The sequence below is a fragment of the Equus caballus genome, chromosome 5 (assembly GCF_041296265.1).
Source record: "Equus caballus isolate H_3958 breed thoroughbred chromosome 5, TB-T2T, whole genome shotgun sequence".
Lineage (NCBI taxonomy): Eukaryota > Metazoa > Chordata > Mammalia > Perissodactyla > Equidae > Equus > Equus caballus.
In genome coordinates this window covers 32,645,121-32,661,975 of record NC_091688.1, presented here as the reverse complement: position 1 = coordinate 32,661,975, position 16,855 = coordinate 32,645,121, and the positions used below count along the sequence as shown (strand labels likewise).

Sequence of the window (16,855 nt, the reverse complement as noted above, 5' to 3'; positions counted from 1 at the left end):
GCCATTGGCTGGGAGGGTAGAGTGGGCGGGGAAGTTGTGCGCAGGGGGCGGGGCATGGGCCGGAAGGAAAGTAACGCCGGAGCTGTCCTGCCTAGGGCGTGTCTCATGTGGATGACGCGGCTCCGGGGCCAGCTGTTTAGAAGTCCGTTACTCCTGCTCTAGGAGAGTTCCTGAGCCACTGGGAGCGAGTCAAGGACTGTTGCATGAATTTGAGTGCAAGTTCTGTGTAGAGGAGCTCTGGGGGGCTACAGGGGGCAGGGCGGTGGGGGTGGTTCTAGAGAAGGTGAGTGGACGGCGTAAGGAATGTAAGGGTATGCCAGGGCGGCAGAAAGCAAGTTTTCAGATTCCCCAGATATCCCCCAAATGGCTGTGCTTCCTCAGGGTAAGCTGGTTCGATTATCCCTCATATTTTCTTCTCTCTGCCATTTTCCTGACTCTACCAAATTGACTTTGTAATATGTGGTGGGGAGTTATGGTGTATGGGTTTTATTCTATTTGGGAGTCCAGGAGAGCTGCCTTGATCCCGAGCTTCTAGCTCCGTTTTCTACTTTTTGGTTCTTCCCCATCTGTTCTTCCTTCCTTTCAAATTTACCACTCTAGCTCTTCCGCTGACTCCCTGCTGTGGACAGTGAGGTTCTCTCCTGTATGTCGCGCGAAGCCTACCACCGACTTTAAAGGAGGAACAGCCTTGGCCAGGTCCATTGTCTCCACTGTCTGCTGCTTTGCTACTGTTGGCGTCAGCTGTTGTTTTTCCCTTTGTTGTCTCTCCGTGAGGGAGTGTGTGTGTGTTTCTCCCATGTGCCTCCACGGAGGGTGAGCTTTTGGGGACACCTGAGAAAGTGGCTGCTGGGAACCTCAGGCCATCTTCTGTAGGTTCTGCCTCTTCTCTGGCTGTATGTTCTTTCCCAGGTTGTTGACTTCTGTTGGAGGCCACCATCCCCTCACCTCTGCATTTGGGCATTGCTTGTCTAAGGGCTCTGAGATATTTGGAATGTTCTGGCAATCCTGCCCTTGAGGAGCTCTGCCCAACGGGCCCACATAATCCCTGGGGGTAACTGGGAAGTTCCCTTCTCTGCCATGGTTATCACACACACTTCCTGCTTTGAAAGCCTCCTCGAGTTAGGAAAATTCTCTATTCCTACCTCTACCCCAAAAAGCTTGGCACTTCATTCCATGACTCTAGAATGGACTGGGTTCCAAGCTCCTCAGAGATACCGCTGTTGGTCCAGGGACGATAGGTCAGGGCTGTGGTTGCCAGCATTGTCTCTGTCAGACGTGGCCTCCCCCAGTCCTGGTGCCACCACTGGTCTGGTTGGGACAAGGGGCTACATCCTATGATTTCCTCGTGGGTCACGTGGCTGTAATGGTGCCCCACACCTCACAGTGTTGTGCAGATGAAGATAACCCAACTGCTCACTTAGCATAGTTTGTGCTTCCTGGCATGATGTACATTGACAGAATGATATTTTTTCTTTCATTGTGTAACACAATATGCAGAAGGCTGCATAAAACATAAATGTATGGCTATAAGTTAACATAGCCCCCAACTAGATCAATACCTAGAACATACGAGGCTTCCAGAAGCTTCCCAAATGCCTCTTCCTGGTCACATCTCCCTCCTTGGCCTTAGCAGTAACCTCAATCTTATTTTCGTGATGTTTGATTCTTTGCTCACGTATTGTATAATTTTGTCTATTACACACTCCTCACAGGTCTGGATTTTAACCTGTAATCATATAGCATATATTCTCTCATGCCTGGCTTTGTTCACTAAGAATTATGGATTTAACAATCATCAGTGATTCTTCCATTGTGGTTGCTAATGAAATAGACCACAATTTAGTTATCCATTCTATTGATGGTGGACACTTTGGTTGTTTACAGTCTGTGGATCTTTCACACAACAAGGCTATGGTCCTTCTTGTGCAGGTGTCCTGGGCACGGTAGATTACGCAACAAAGAGTGGAATTCTGGGGTCCTGTGTTATGCCTACCCAAGACTTCTGAGGAAAAAAAGAAAAGAGAAAAGAAAATGTATAAAGCAAAGCATGCAGATTATCCAATTCATATGAACGGAATAAAACAAAACTGAATGCAGGTGATGTATTGGATATATAGATGGAAGCTTACATGTTAAAGTACTCATCAGTGTGTTTTCTGTGTCCCTTCTCCCCGCTCATTCAAGGTTGATGTCTTCACAGATCCAACTGGAATGAACTGGGATGGCTGGATTCAGTTCAGCAGGGGGACCCATGACTCCATGAGGAGACCTGGCCCACACTTCCTCTTCTCCTGGGAGGTGTTTATGCTTTGGACTCTCCAGAACTACAAGACAAGGGTTGGCACGTAAAGGCCTGGAGAGCCGGTGGTTGGGAGGGGACAGTCCTGCTCTGGGTGAAGGACTTGGGCCTAAGCTTGGGGAGACTGAGTGGAAAAGGAAAGAATCCTCAGGATCAGGGCGTGGGAGGAGGAATGAGAGGCTGCTCCTGTGGGTAGAAGGGAGGCTGGAGGAGGAGAGACCAGAGTTGGGGGGGGTGTGCAGAATCTGGTAAGGGGGAGTTCCAGAGAGACAGGGGCTGCCATTCTGGGGCCAGGGAATTGCATCTCCTTGGTATTGAGCTCTCCATGCTCTTCTGCTTCCTCTTCCTTTCGCCCCTCTTCCTCCTCCTCTGCCCCTCCTACTCTTCCCACATCCTCCCTCTCCACCCCCTCCCCTTCCTCCTCCATCTCATGATGGCACACAGGGGACCATAGGGATCCACACCAGAGGCACAGGAAAATGTTTGAATTTATTTTAAAATAAGATGAAAAGCAGTGTTCTTCTAGGTTAAAAAGACAATGTTTTAACATATAATAGTAATAATACATTTTTTTATACCAACAGTGGTAGAATATACTTTTTAATGGTTTATGCATGAAGGGACCCATGATGACAAAGTGCCCAGGGCCCTCAAAAGTTATAATGTGAATTATGTACTTGGTGTGCATGTATAGTGAATTTTACCTGAAAGTAAAGACCTATACAGCAAACCAAACAAGGGAGAAGGACTCAGCAGTTGCAGTGCAAGTCCTTTGTCCCTGGTGGCTTCTGGCAGGAAGCTTCGCTCCTTCAGAGAAGGGATCCTACCGGGAGGGCCCAGAGTAGATTCCTCCATCTGAACCTTTAGCTCCTTCTGTCCAGCTCTGGTTTATCTCTTCTCATATTACTGCTGGAGGTTCTCAGCACTCAGGGGAGGATTTCTGTTGTTGTTGTTGTTGAGGAAGATTGGCCCTGAGGTTACCTCCGTTGCCAATCTTCCTTATATTGCTTAAGGAAGATTCACCCTGAGCTTAACATCTGTGCCAGTCTTCCTCTCTTTTGTCTGTGGGGTGCTTCCATAGCATGGCCTGATGAATGATGTGTATGTCTGCACCCAGGATCCGAACCTGTGAACCCCGGGCAGATGAAACAGAGCATGCGAACTTAACCACTACGCCACCGGGCTGGCTGCCAGAATATTTTCTTGGAAGAGCATAGTTACTGCCTCTTCTATGGAAAGAGATGAGGAAGAGATGCATGAGGCATCTTATCAATGACCCAGTTTTCTCCAAATCCATGTGGATGAGCTGAATGGAAAGAATCGTTTAAATAGGTCAGGTCACTAAAGAGGCCCCATCTGAACATGGTCCCACAAAGGCAGCTCCCAAGAGAAGAGCCAGCTCTACTGCATGGCGTCTGGTTAACCACTTCCTTAGTCATATGGGCCCCGGAGATGACTGTGGGTGGGAGGCAAGGAGAGATACAGCCTTGAGGAGGAAGAGGAGGGTCCCAAAGTGGGTGGGAGGAGAAATGAGTGAACAACAAAGCGATCTATTGAAAACAAAGTTGTTCTTAATAACGCTGGAGGTGAGGAGGCTGCGATTCTTCTATTCTGGTGGAAATAAGGTCCCCTAAAATGAGGTCATCTGGAAGTCAGGAAGCTTTATCAGACCCCACACCACCGTAGAGTCGCTGACCACAAAGCACAAGGCTCTCTATGCTGGAGCTCCAAGGCTGCCCTGATCCTCTGTGAAGGTCTCTAAGGAAGGAGACCATCCTTCTCAGCCCCTTTCAGCTTTTGGCTTCCCTGTGCTGATCCTTCCAAACAGTTTCTCAAATCTGAGAATTTCTCCTTGTTCAGGCTCGGAGGTGCAGAGAAAAACATTGAGGCAGCCACATTTCTCAGCATCTTTCTTTTACTGAGGCATCTATTGAGGTCATGCATCCATTGAATTGTCCTCGATGCTTTTCCTCCAAGAATTATGTAAAACTTTACTCATTTTTCTTTTACTCTCTACCAGTTTTTCATTCCCTTTGAAGAGTGTGGAGTCAATTTGAGACTATACTCTACTTAGCTTGTGATAAGTTAATTCAACCAAAGATATCTATCCCAACCACCTGTTAGTGTTATTCTTAACATATCCCATATAATGTTGACTCCATTTCCCCCCACAGCAACATTTTGGGTTTCATATAACTTGAAGTGAATTTTGGCATCTCCATCTACTTACTTCAACTTCCGTTGATATGTGTAGTTTGTTTTGATTTTTACTTTCTATAAAAATTGAACTCTGTGTATGTAACTTACGAGTTTCATTACAATTCCATAGGATCTCTTCTACTTGTCAAAGGCATATAAAAATTTCACATCTGCTTGAATACATGTAGTAAATCAGATGATGTAATTGTATCTGCCTTTGGACAAGCAATATATTCAACAGGAGTGGATGGAAGGGCAGTTTCTATGCAACAGTGTTGCCGGATCTGCCTGTGTAGGTACACACCAGTGACCTATGTTTGTGTTTGTCTGATGTATGTGGGAAAATACAGGCCCTGACCAGGCGCAGAAAGAATATACGCCACACATGTACAGTGGTGTTTAGTGGCACAGCATCTGGGGTCAGGAAGAGAGGTGTGGCACGAGACAGAGTCATCTCCTAACGTACATCCTACCCACGGTTGGTGAGACTGAAATGTGGGACGTCCTCCTGATATGTGTGTCTCTGTAACTCTGCTGCGATTGTCTAGGCTGGTGGTTTCACAAGGGTGACGATGGCCACAACCTCCACGTGTTCCATTAAGCTTTCATGACTGAGTGAAGGAAGGACCGGGCAGATGACTTTTCAAAGTTGGGACCCCACCTCCATCACACCCCCATACAAACTGCAGGATGATGTTGCTGTGTGAGGGAGCTCAAAAGCATATTCTGTCGCAGGAAAAAAAGTTATCCAGATGCTTCTTAAACTGAGGTCATTGAAACCTAATAAAAGTTAAGTGACTTGCCTAAAGTCATATTGCAATGATTTCAAGTGCTATTAAAAATATCCTTAATACCAATGTCATACATTGAGTAATTATGTATCAAGCTTATTAAAAATCTCTGAGGTCCTAGCCAGAACTTCCTCAGTGGCGAAAAGCTAGTTTGCAGACTGATGATTTATTTTTGAGTTGCTTGTACAATGGGAACCATTTTCTCAATACAAATCAAGGAAGATAGTCTATATTCTGTATAAAAACGTTACAATGAATCGAGAAATCACATGTTCTCTAGAAAGAAAAGGTAGAGAAAGAAATATAGTAAATACAATGTACTGTGCATGGTTAATATGGGCCAAAAGATATGGGTGAGTTTAGGATATAAATATGAAGAAGAGAAGGAATATTTATATTAATTTATATTTATATTCACCCAACGATTCATGATAATGATTTATAACACTGAATTTAAAAAATACACGAGTCCACAGTGATAGTCAAAAGAAAAGTTTAATGCTATGGAAGGGGGAGGTAATGTGCTTTTTCAGGGCACAATGCCAGCAAATACAAGTTTATAGGAAAGACCGAATTAGAAAATTTTCAATGTACAAATATGATTATGACAATTGACACACAGGAGGGGTCATAAATGGATGGTAAAATTTTTAGAGAAAGATCTTTAGAAAAGAGGATGTTCACACACTCTCAAAGTACCACTCACCAAATTACTTACTCATTATAGAAAGGAAAAAATGTGCCCTTACAATGAAGAGATCTCGTACGCCCCTCCATGACAACGTGTACCATACTAGTACGGCAGTCACAGAGGTGGACACACCGGACATTCTTGGTCTCCAGGTGGGCTCCACTAGGAAGCACCCAGCACTAACTACGTAGGGCTCTTGGCAAGAGGGTCGGCCTGAGCTTAGTCATGAGGAAGTGGTCAGACCAGTACACAATGTAGACCATTGAACCAGACAACTGTCCTGACCTCTACAAACAAGGCAATGTCACCACCACCAAAAACAACAAAAGGTGAGGAGAGGTTTTTGGATCCAAAGGACTAAAGAAATCTTTTTAGTCGTTTAGCACCCCAAAAGTCTCTTCTCCTTTTTGTTATCTCACTTGTGGTGACGTTGCCTTGTTTGTAGAGGTGAGGCCAGTTGTCTTGTGCAGTGGTCTAAATTCTGCATTTGTCTCAGGATTACCTCATGACTGAATTCAGGCTAAACGTTGTCAGCAAGAGCACTGCATAGTTAGTGCTGTCTGCTCCTTGCACAGCCCAGCTGGTGGCACAGAACACCCGGTCTGTCATGTTGTCTTCTGCCAGTTGCTCCTGATTCCGCTGATGTGCAGGATGGGAACTTAGAGCAGCAAGGGTTAAGGTCTCTCATAACCGTATGCGGGTCTCCTCAGTGACTTAGTGCAGTTGGAGGCCGAAGGGCTGGGATTTTTCCCGTCAAATCAGCCTTTGCAGTAAAAACCTTGGGGAGTGCTTTGTGGTTGTGATGTTGATCTTCAGCATAGGATTCCGTCACTGTTCTGTTTGGGTTTTAAATTGATTTGCTGTTTTAGAATTTTTTCATCAAGTGAAAATGGCACTTTTTGTGATGTGGTTTCGTTCAAATCACTAATATCTTTCCTTAGTTCCAGAGATCTTGGTATCTGAGAGAGGGAAAGAGAAAAGAAAAATGAAATGTGAAAATAGACAGCTGCCAAATGAACCCTGCCTGGCTCTGGCACCACTGTCGACTCCTAGAAATCTGGAAGCTGCAAGGTCTGCCTCTCTCCCTACTGGGGCACGATGCGGACTTGGGTCACGAATGACCGTCTTGGCCGGGAAATAGCCGCCACTGTGGGAACGGCAACCGGGCAGAGGCAGACATGCGTCCTCCGCTGGGTGACAGAAAAAAGAGAGAACGGGAGAGTGCATGCCATCCGCTGACAGATGAGCACACCTCCGGCATCTGACTGCACGTGACCACACTGGAGAGAGATCACGGAATTGGCCCATCTGAGGACCACGGTGAGAAACACAGAGCACTCTGGGAAAGGGACACTTGGCGGTTGCATGCATCGGGGAAACGGGGATAGTCAGCGCTCGCTGAATTCCCTCGATCGGAGATGCCCAGATGGCCCCTTCCAATGGAGTCCCGGGATTCTTCCGAGTTACCTGCAATACAGGCCGTCTTGGAACCCCCCGTCGTCCTCCGGTTCGGTGTGTTAGCCTGGAAAGAAATTCGCACAGGGCCAGTCACACTAAGCAGATCCCCACTCAACCCTTGGGAATCCAGTGTCCAGTCCCAGCCCAGGGACCTCCACATCCTCAGTGTGACAACGGCAGACAGGAAGAGCAATCTGCCAGGAGACCTCAGGCGGTGTCTCGTGAAAGCGCCGGCCTGGCTTTGCTGAGCCAGCGGGCCACGTCTCCCCAATCGGGGAGGCCCTCAGAACAGGATGCTCTCCCGAGTCTGGGAAAACAGCCAAAGAGGCGTGGGGCTCACACCTTCTGGGGCACCAGCCTAAGTGCCTGCTCGCACAAGTGCCGCGCTACTCAGCCTACTCTGCGCAGGGACACTAGTTGTGGAGGCTCGAGTCGAACTCATCGCCTGAGGGGAGAAGGCCGGCTGCACTCTACAAACCCTGACATCCAGAGGCATCTTCGCCCCCTGCTCCGCAGAAACACTGGCCACCCTGTGGGCCGGGAGAAGGCCAAGGCATGGTACTGGTACAAAAACAGGTGCACAGATCAATGGAACAGAACTGAAAGCCCAGAAATAAAACCACACATCTATGGACAGCTTATCTTTGACAAAGGAGCTGAGGGCATACAATGGAGAAAAGAAAGTCTTTTCAACAAATGGTGCTGGGAATACTGGAAAGCCACATGTAAAAGAATGAAAATTGACCATTCTTTTTCACCATTCACCAAAATAAACTCAAAATGGATTAAAGACCTAAAGGTGAGACCTGAAACCATAAGGCTTCTGGAAGAAAACATAGGCAGTACAGTCATTGACATCAGTATTAAAAGGATCTTTTCGGACACCATGCCTTCTCAGAGAAGGGAAACAATAGAAAGAATAAACAAATGGGACTTCATCAGATTAAAGAGCTTCTTCAAGGCAAATGAAAACAGGATTGAAACAAAAAAACAACCCACTAACTGGGAAAAAATATTTGCAAGTCATATATCTGACAAAGGCTTAATATCCTTAATATATAAAGAACTGTCGCAATTCAACCACAAAACATCAAACAACCCAATCAAAAAATGGGCTGGAGACATGAACAGACATTTCTCCAAAGAAGATATACTGATGGCCAATAGGCACATGAAAAGATGCTCATCATCGCTGATCATCAGGGAAATGCAAATCAAAACTACACTAAGATATCACCTGACACCCGTTAGAATGACAAAAGTATCTAAAACTAATAGCAACAAATGTTGGAGAGGTTGCGGAGAAAAAGGAACCCTCATACACTGCTGGTGGGAATGCAAACTGGTGCAGCCACTATGGAAAACAGTATGGAGATTCCTCAAAAAACTAAAAATAGAACTACCATAAGATCCAGCCATCCCACTACTGGGTATTTATCCAAAGAGCCTGAAGTCAGCAATCCCAAAAGTCCTGTGCACCCCAATGTTTATTGCAGCACTGTTTACAATAGCCAAGACGTGGAAGCAACCGAAGTGCCCATCAACAGACGAATGGATAAAGAAAATGTGGTACAGGGGCCGGCCCGGTGGCACAGCAGTTAAGTTCGCACGTTCCGCTTCTCGGCGGCCCGGGGTTCGCTGGTTCGGATCCCGGGTGCGGACATGGCACTGCTTGGCAGCCATGCTGTGGTAGGCGTCCCACGTATAAACTAGAGGAAGATGGGCACGGATGTTAGCTCAGAGCCAGGCTTCCTCAGCAAAAAGAGGAGGACTGGCAGTAGTTAGCTGAGGGCTAATCTTTCTCCAAAAAACAAAAACAAACAAACAAAAAAAAACAAAAACAAACAAACAAAAAAAAACACACACACAAAAAAAAGATGTGGTACATATATACAATGGAATACTACTCAGCTGCAAAACAGAACAAAATCATTTCATTTGCAATAACATGGATGGACCTTGAGAGGATTATGTTAAGTGAAATAAGCCAGCGAGAGAAAGATAATCTGTGTATGACTCCACTCATATGAGGAATTTAAAACTATGGATCAAGAACAGTTTAGTGGATACCAGGGGAAAGGTGGGGTGGGGGATGGGCACAAAGGGTGAAGTGGTGCACCTACAACATGACTGACAAACATTAATGTACAATTGAAATTTCACAAGATTGTAACCTATCAATAACTCAATAAAAAAAAAAGAAATTAAAGCTGAGAAAGGTGAAATGACTTGCCCAAAATCTTAGCAAACAGTTCACGTCAAGGCTGGTACTAAAAAAGGTCTCCAAACACCAGGGTCCTCCATCTTGCTGTGGCACAAATAACCAAACTCTCAGGAGCCCTGTTTACAGGTGGGTTAATGGTCTAAAAAGGTCCCTACAGAACTTGACACACAGGACAAAAGATGATTTAACCTTCTTTCTCTGTCTCCCAACTTTATCTTCTAATGCCATGTAGTACCCACAGGCCCCATCTCTAAGTCACTAATCAGTCTCCACTAAGAAACTCGAATAAGTCTTGATGCCACAGCTCCTAGAATTTTTACCGAAGCCTGCAGTGAGCTATGAAAAAAGAAAGTTAGGTCAGACTCACGTTCACGACATAAAACCCCTGCAGAATCCCATGGTGGAGCCTCAACTGGACTTAAGGAAAGCTGCTTCACACCCCTTCCTTAGGTCCCCCTTACAGCAAACAGACCATGTTCCCAGAAGCACTGAGAGCAGCAGCAGATGACCTGTAGCTGCCTCCCTCGTGCAGGATTTAGAGCTGGAATGGACAGCGACACCTGGCTCATCCCCACCCACACCTGGACAGCTGGAGCAGTTTGGAAGGGACCATAACAAGACAGAAGTCAAGGCTCAATCCCAAACCAGCTGTGTGATCTTGAATAAATCACCAAACTCATTCAAGCCTGGGTGTCAACTAAATCCACAGAAAGGAAGAGACGGCCTCGAAATGTCCAAGAATCTGCCACGCGTCCACGTCCACCTCCAGGTCAGGTTCAGGACAAGCCCAGGACACACCTACAGACTCAGCTCAGATGCTCAGCGGATGTTTATTAAACCATCCATCCATCAACAGGACTGTGTTGATGGTTAGCCCTAACAAGCATGATTAGGGTCTGGTTCTCTAATTCTGCTTGACGGGTTTTGTGGGCTCCAGGGGAAGAATGAATCAAGCAAGAGTTTACCAAGGCTGACTCGACACACTCCACCAAAACCTAAATGAGACCAGAGTCTGCAAAACAAGCAAATATCACCCTGCCGGCCAACCCATCTGCTGTCCCAGTGGAAGATTAGAGTCAGTGGAACTACGAGGACGGGGAAGAAGGAGCAGAACCAATCCATGTTTATGATGCCATCAGGGCCACCCCATCAGACAGCCAAGTCTGCCTTCAGGGTGAGGCAAGAGTAGGCCAAGGCCTTCCTCCCCTCCTGCGGGGTAACAACTCAGTCCCACCCATCAGCTGAGAGCCAAGCTACGTACTCTGCCATTGGCACAGGTCTCTCCTACGATACGTACACTGATATAACTCGCTTTGAGGAAGGTCAGGAAGGTCATGGATGAGCACTTTACACCTACTGAGGCCTTAATCAGTCAGAGAATAACTGGGCTGCCAGAGGAATCTTAGAGTGCATCTTCTGGGTCATACTTAGCAGAAACACAAGTCCCAGAGGACAAAAAACTACACTGTGGGCCCCGTTCATATTGCATAACTCTGTACGGCTGCTTAATTTTTTCAGAAGTGTCCACAGTATGTGCTCCACTAATCTGTACATAGCCTGAGGGAGAGATTAAATGCCTAATACACACCTAAAGCCCTCACCACCAAAAACACTGCCTGCACGTGAAAAAGTCCCCTTTGCACATCTGTTCCTGGATAATTCTGAAAGTCCACAGGATATACCAAGCTTGCAGGATACCACAGTACATCACATGACCCTTGCACCCAACAGGGTCTTGTTCAAGGCTGCAGCCCTAAAACCTCGCATGGGACCTGACGTGTCACAGAACTCAGTAAATGACCTACTGATTGCAATAATGAAATTATCTTTCAGGATCCTCTTCTTATCTTGGCACATCCCCACCTATCGTCTACTCAGGGGTTAGATATATTTTATCAGAACCAGCTCTGAGAGCTGGCATGCACTACAGCAGGGGCTCTAGAGCACCAGTGGAACTGCCTGTCACTAGCCAAGGGATGTTATGACACTTAGAGACTAGGACCTAATTTCCCTACCTGGAAGTGGAAACAACAACTATCTCAAATAAAGGATCAGAAGACCAAATACAGTAAGGAAAGTGTTTGAGAAACCACAAAGGAGGCTGGGGTAGGGGTCACAGAAGTAAGAGATGAGAAAGAAGCAGATGAATATTTCCTTCTCTTCAAGGAACCGTTTTTCTCTGATGGCAAAATCCACTTTTCCTATGGTCTTCCCCCATTTGATGTTACTATCACAGTACTGTAGTAAAGGGCTTGTGCCCATGAGCAAAGGAGAAGAGGGCTTAGTACTCACAGCCCCCTCACCGTTTCACCCAGGAAGGCTTCCCATGCTGCACCTTCTTCTCAGGATTTGTGGCATATTACTCACTACTCAGCAATGCATGGTATTTGAGTCTGTTCAGCTTTTTATGTATTAATCCCATTTCTGCAAACAGATTCACTCAATGCAAATATATATAACACAAATCATGTACTAGGCCCTGGGTATTCAAATGTGAACTACTATCTCCTCGGCCAAAGAAACAGGAAGACCATCAAGGGAATATATGTCTAGATGAATAAATGTCAATTTATTAAGAAGTCAGTCGTAAACTATTATACAACGAATAGGAGAGTTTTCAGAGAAATACTTCCTTTTCTTGGAAATGTCAAACACACACCAGATTCATCACCTGGTGGCGTGAAAAGTTCACTGAGACTGAGGAAATCAGGCCTTCAGGTTCTGCTGTTGATTCTGCCCTGGGAGAGCAGTGCTACTGCTGATGAAATCCTCTGTTCCGCCCCTCAATTACTCCACACAAACACCCAATTACGTGTGCTTCTATTTTAAGAAAACCCACGAGCTGAAACAGTGAACTTCTTAAAACAAAAGAGTGAATACCCTTCAATTTACTCGACAAAAGCCCTCTTCACTTTATAATAGTCTGTTTGCTCATTACTCAACAGGGAGGCCCGGGTCTGAGAGACTAGAATGTGGCATGGAAGAGTTCTGACTGGTTGCAGGGCCAGTCCTACACTGGATCAACAGCCTTGAACAAGTCACTTTCATCTCTTTGTCCTTCAGTCCCCTCATCTGTAAAATAAGGGGGTTGACTTAGAACCTGTATCTTAGAGGATCTCTGAGGTCCCTTCCAGCTCCAACACTCTAATTGTACTTTAGTTGTAGTCTTCTCATGTCTTCTGCAGACCATGCCCCTTTCCCCAGTGAAGTCACATTCCAATTACTTAATGCCCACATCCTGGTTGACAGATCAGTTAGAGCAAACAGCCAAACGCAGCAAGACTGCACGTGGCGCTCACCATGCTCCGGGCTGTGGAAGGTGCCCTCTCCCTTGGAGGCGTGGGAGGAGCGGCCTTGTGCTCTTTCTTCCCTTAGCTGTTCATCGACATGTTGCTCAAGTGGAACCCATGTAAACAGAACTTATTCATTACTTGTCTCTGTTCTCAAATATTTACACCTTTTGCTGCTCCATGTGAAAAAAAAAAACAAAACTTTTAATTCCCAGTCACCAATGTGCCCTATTGTGGTGAAAATAAGATGGTGATATCCCAATTCTTGGAAAATGGTAACAGTATAATTAGTGGACCTTCTGCAATTCCTACCAAAATAGAGTGACTAAACAGAAAAATTTTAAATTCATGGACAACATTCAACAAAATTTGGTGACAAGGCATCCTCCCAAACCCCAGAATACAAGCAGATGGAGACAAATCTCCAACAGCCAGCACGATATTGGTGCCCACGTGGGAGGAAACAAAGGAAGCAATGGGGCACATGATGAACCTGAAAGAGGAGAAGCCAAAGGACCAAGGTGTTCCCCAAAGCGCACAGTGGGAAGATCGCAGAGCTGCAGCTGCAACTAGGAGGGCAAGGGGCCCACCGTCAGGTCTGACGGGCTGGAGCCCTAGCATCCACCAACTCTCAAATCGGACTCACCAGCATAGGATCCCACACTGAGGAGAAACCACTGGGAGTAGAACCAAAATTGAGGATAAGGAACAGAGACAGAGGAAAGAGAAGGCTGAGATAGAAGTGGGAGAGGGAAACTGAGCCACCACATTTTCCTAATCTACATCAAAACAGATGAGGAACTGTCAAGTTAAAAATGCCACTGAACCTATCATCATTTGTTAAAAAGTCAGGAAAACAAGTTCACCTAAAAATTAACAGAAAAGTACCCAAGTCAACTCCATAAGCACTTCTATAAGAAAAAGAAGGAGCAAAATATCATCTCTGGAGATGTGACAATGAAAGGATGCCAAAAAGATATATATTCAAAAACAGAAAAATATAACATGTGATTTCAAAATGAGCTAAAAATACTTTAAATTATGTAAGAAAGAATAACAAATTAGAATTATGAAACTTCAGAAATGAAGTGACAGAATTCAAGAAAGAATCAGAAATAAAATTTTAGAAATGAAAGCTAAACTAGAAGGAATGCAAGAAAAAATAAACCTAACAAATACTGAAAAGTAGGGAAGATTTTAAAATGAAAAAGAAATGTACAGAGAGATCAAAGGGATTTGAAAGTGACAAATACTGAAGATGGGCAGAGAAGAGCCAACATACGGTTAAGAGGGTTTCTTGAAGATCAAAACCAAAGCAAGAACAGAATTCTAAAAACAATTCATGGAAACTTTCCCAAAGAAGAAAATATCTGAAACCTCATGTTGAAAGAGCATATTGTGTACCTGAGAATACTGAGTCAGATGGATATCAAGATATACTCTAGGAAAATTACTGGACTTGAAAGAAAAAGATCATTTGGGCATCTAAGAAAAACAATACACAAATTATAAGGGAAAAAATTAGATTATCATCAGACTTACAACAAGCTTCATGCCACAAAGAGATGGAGTAATAACATTTAAGATAAAGAAAATGTGAAGGATTCTGTATCCAGTGGTTTTGACAAAAGGTTGCCAACATGCGAAAAAAAAAATCAGGGAATAATGTTCCCATGAGCCCTTCCTAAAGATACCAGACAATGAACGTGAGATGACCAAAATGACTCGAGACATGCATATAAGTATTAGTCAGTATTAAATATGTAGTTATTGAGGAACTAACGGAGATTATTATACGTAATGGCCACATGACTATATTAGTTTCCCAAGGCTGTGATAACAAATTACCACAAAGTTGGTGGCTTAAAATAACAGGAATTTATTCTCTCACAGTTCTGGAAGCCAGAAGTGCAAAATGAGTTTCAGTAGACAGAAATCAAAGTGCGAGCAGGCTGCCCTCCCTTGGAAAGCTCTAGGAGAGAATCTATCCCTTGCCTCTTCCAGCTTCTGGTGGCTGCCAGCATTCCTTGGCTTGTGGCTGCATCATTCCAATCTCCACCTCCATCACGCTGTCTTTTCCTCTTCTGCGTGTAACCTCCCTTTTATAAGGACACTTGTCATGGCATTTAGGGCCCACTCAGATAATCCCGGGTAATCTTCCCATCTCAAGATCCTTAACTTAATCACGTATACAAAGTCTTCACCTTTTAAAGTAACATTCACAGGTTCCAGAGGTTAGGACCCCGATACCTTTTGAGGGGCCATTATTCAGCCTGCCACAATCATCTAGTACAACCTTTTTTTTTTTTTTTTTTAAACGGTGGAGGATAGGGACAGCATATGCAAAGAAAGTTTGGGGACTGTTTTCAGTATCATACTTGATGCTGGTATTAGTGTTGTTATGCTGAGACTGCCAGTTGTGTAGTATGAGATAAAGTAAATGAGTAATTAGGGGATATTCAATTCTGTCATTCCCTATGTACTTGAAAACCAGAAGTCTTGGTGTGAAAGAAAGAACAGATGATAGGAGAGGTTAAATAAAACCCTTGTAGTCGTGAATTCTGGTTGGAAATATCAGTATGGATTCACCAGTACATTTAAATCTACCACATTCATTCTCACAGTCCCTCTTTATATGTAGTTTTCTCAGCTCTGTCTACTGAAAAAGGTCTAGAAACAACGGTCAACCCAATAAAGCTAGCATCCCAAGTGCCCAGATGGTGGTCTAGAAACACCATTTTGCATTAAAAGATACCATGTCTTTCTGGAGAAATGGCTGATTCAGGTCTGAGGCGGAAAATATCTGAGGAGTAGGAGAGAGGAGAAGGGCAAGAGAGAGCAGCAAGAGAGAGAGCAGGCAAGAAGAGGAGGAAGAGAGAAAATCTCCCAGGCCCAAAACACACTCCAGGTACCAGAATGTGTGCACGCATAAAGGCACAGAAAGAAGGAACCACAGGAAGGGGAAGGAGACATTGTTCAGCCCTGGACACGGTCACGCATGACATAGAAAGGCAAGCGCTGGCTGTGTCCAGCCAGATATTTTGTAGGCGGGGGACAGTCTGACCTGCAGACTTTCAACATTCTGGCCTCACTGGGGGAAACCATCACCATCATGTGGGTAAACACCTCAAACCCTCTTGGCCTGCTGCCATTCAACACACCCAGCCAACCTTCGGGTGCAGATCTACGCTGCTCCAAAACCAACTCTCTTACTCGCCCGGAGGTAAATGCTGGGTTCGCATCCACAAGTACATCCAGTCACTCATTCAATTACATATCTCATTTTAAATCCATAAAAAGGCATTCTGGCCTAAAATCAGGTTTGTCCATCTGAATATCCCAGAGCTGCTCATAAATGTCCCTATTGTAAGTGTATGTCAGTTCTCCTGGCTGCACACGACAATAACCTGGGAGCTTTTAAAATTACCATGATGGTGGGACCCCAGCCCAGACATGTGAAATAATCCCTAGGGGTAGTGGGCATCTACATTCTGTAAGTTATCCAGGCGATCCTAAGGTACAGCTGGGTTGCAAAGCACTGTCGCCATAGAAAACTAGGTTTCTGCGGCAGCAAGGCTAAGGGTTAACCCTTCAACAGTGGGCAACAAATGCCGCCCCTTAAGGCAAAGCCCCTAGCCTGCTGGACACCCCTGGCGCTGTCAAGCACACGGAGGCCTCTTCCCGCTTGAATTTCTACAAAATCCAAGATTGCAGCGCATTTTGTTTTCTCCTGTGCCTTTCTGCAGAATGTGACCCTATAGGGTTCTACTGCTTTTCGAAACTCTCCTCTTTCGGCTGCAATAGGGAAAAATTGATAACTAAGACTTAAAAGATTTTTTTCACAGCAGCAAAAGGTGTAAATATTTGAGAACAGAGACAAGTAATGAATAAGTTCTGTTTATC

General features: G+C 45.0%; 2 long non-coding RNA genes across 2 annotated transcripts; one reads left to right on the top strand and one right to left on the bottom strand.

The window, feature by feature from the left end:
- The first annotated feature begins 100 nt into the window (after positions 1 to 100).
- LOC138924255 (uncharacterized) lies at positions 101 to 13,444 on the top strand. The gene is made up of 3 exons (XR_011439085.1): positions 101 to 382; positions 1,930 to 2,097; positions 2,201 to 13,444. It is a non-coding gene; the product is annotated as an uncharacterized lncRNA (long non-coding RNA).
- On the bottom strand, positions 5,766 to 16,853 carry LOC138924253 (uncharacterized). Its single transcript, XR_011439081.1, has 2 exons — positions 7,448 to 16,853; positions 5,766 to 6,939 (listed from the first exon to the last, which is right to left on the bottom strand). It is a non-coding gene; the product is annotated as an uncharacterized lncRNA (long non-coding RNA).
- Between the last annotated feature and the right edge of the window lie 2 nt (positions 16,854 to 16,855).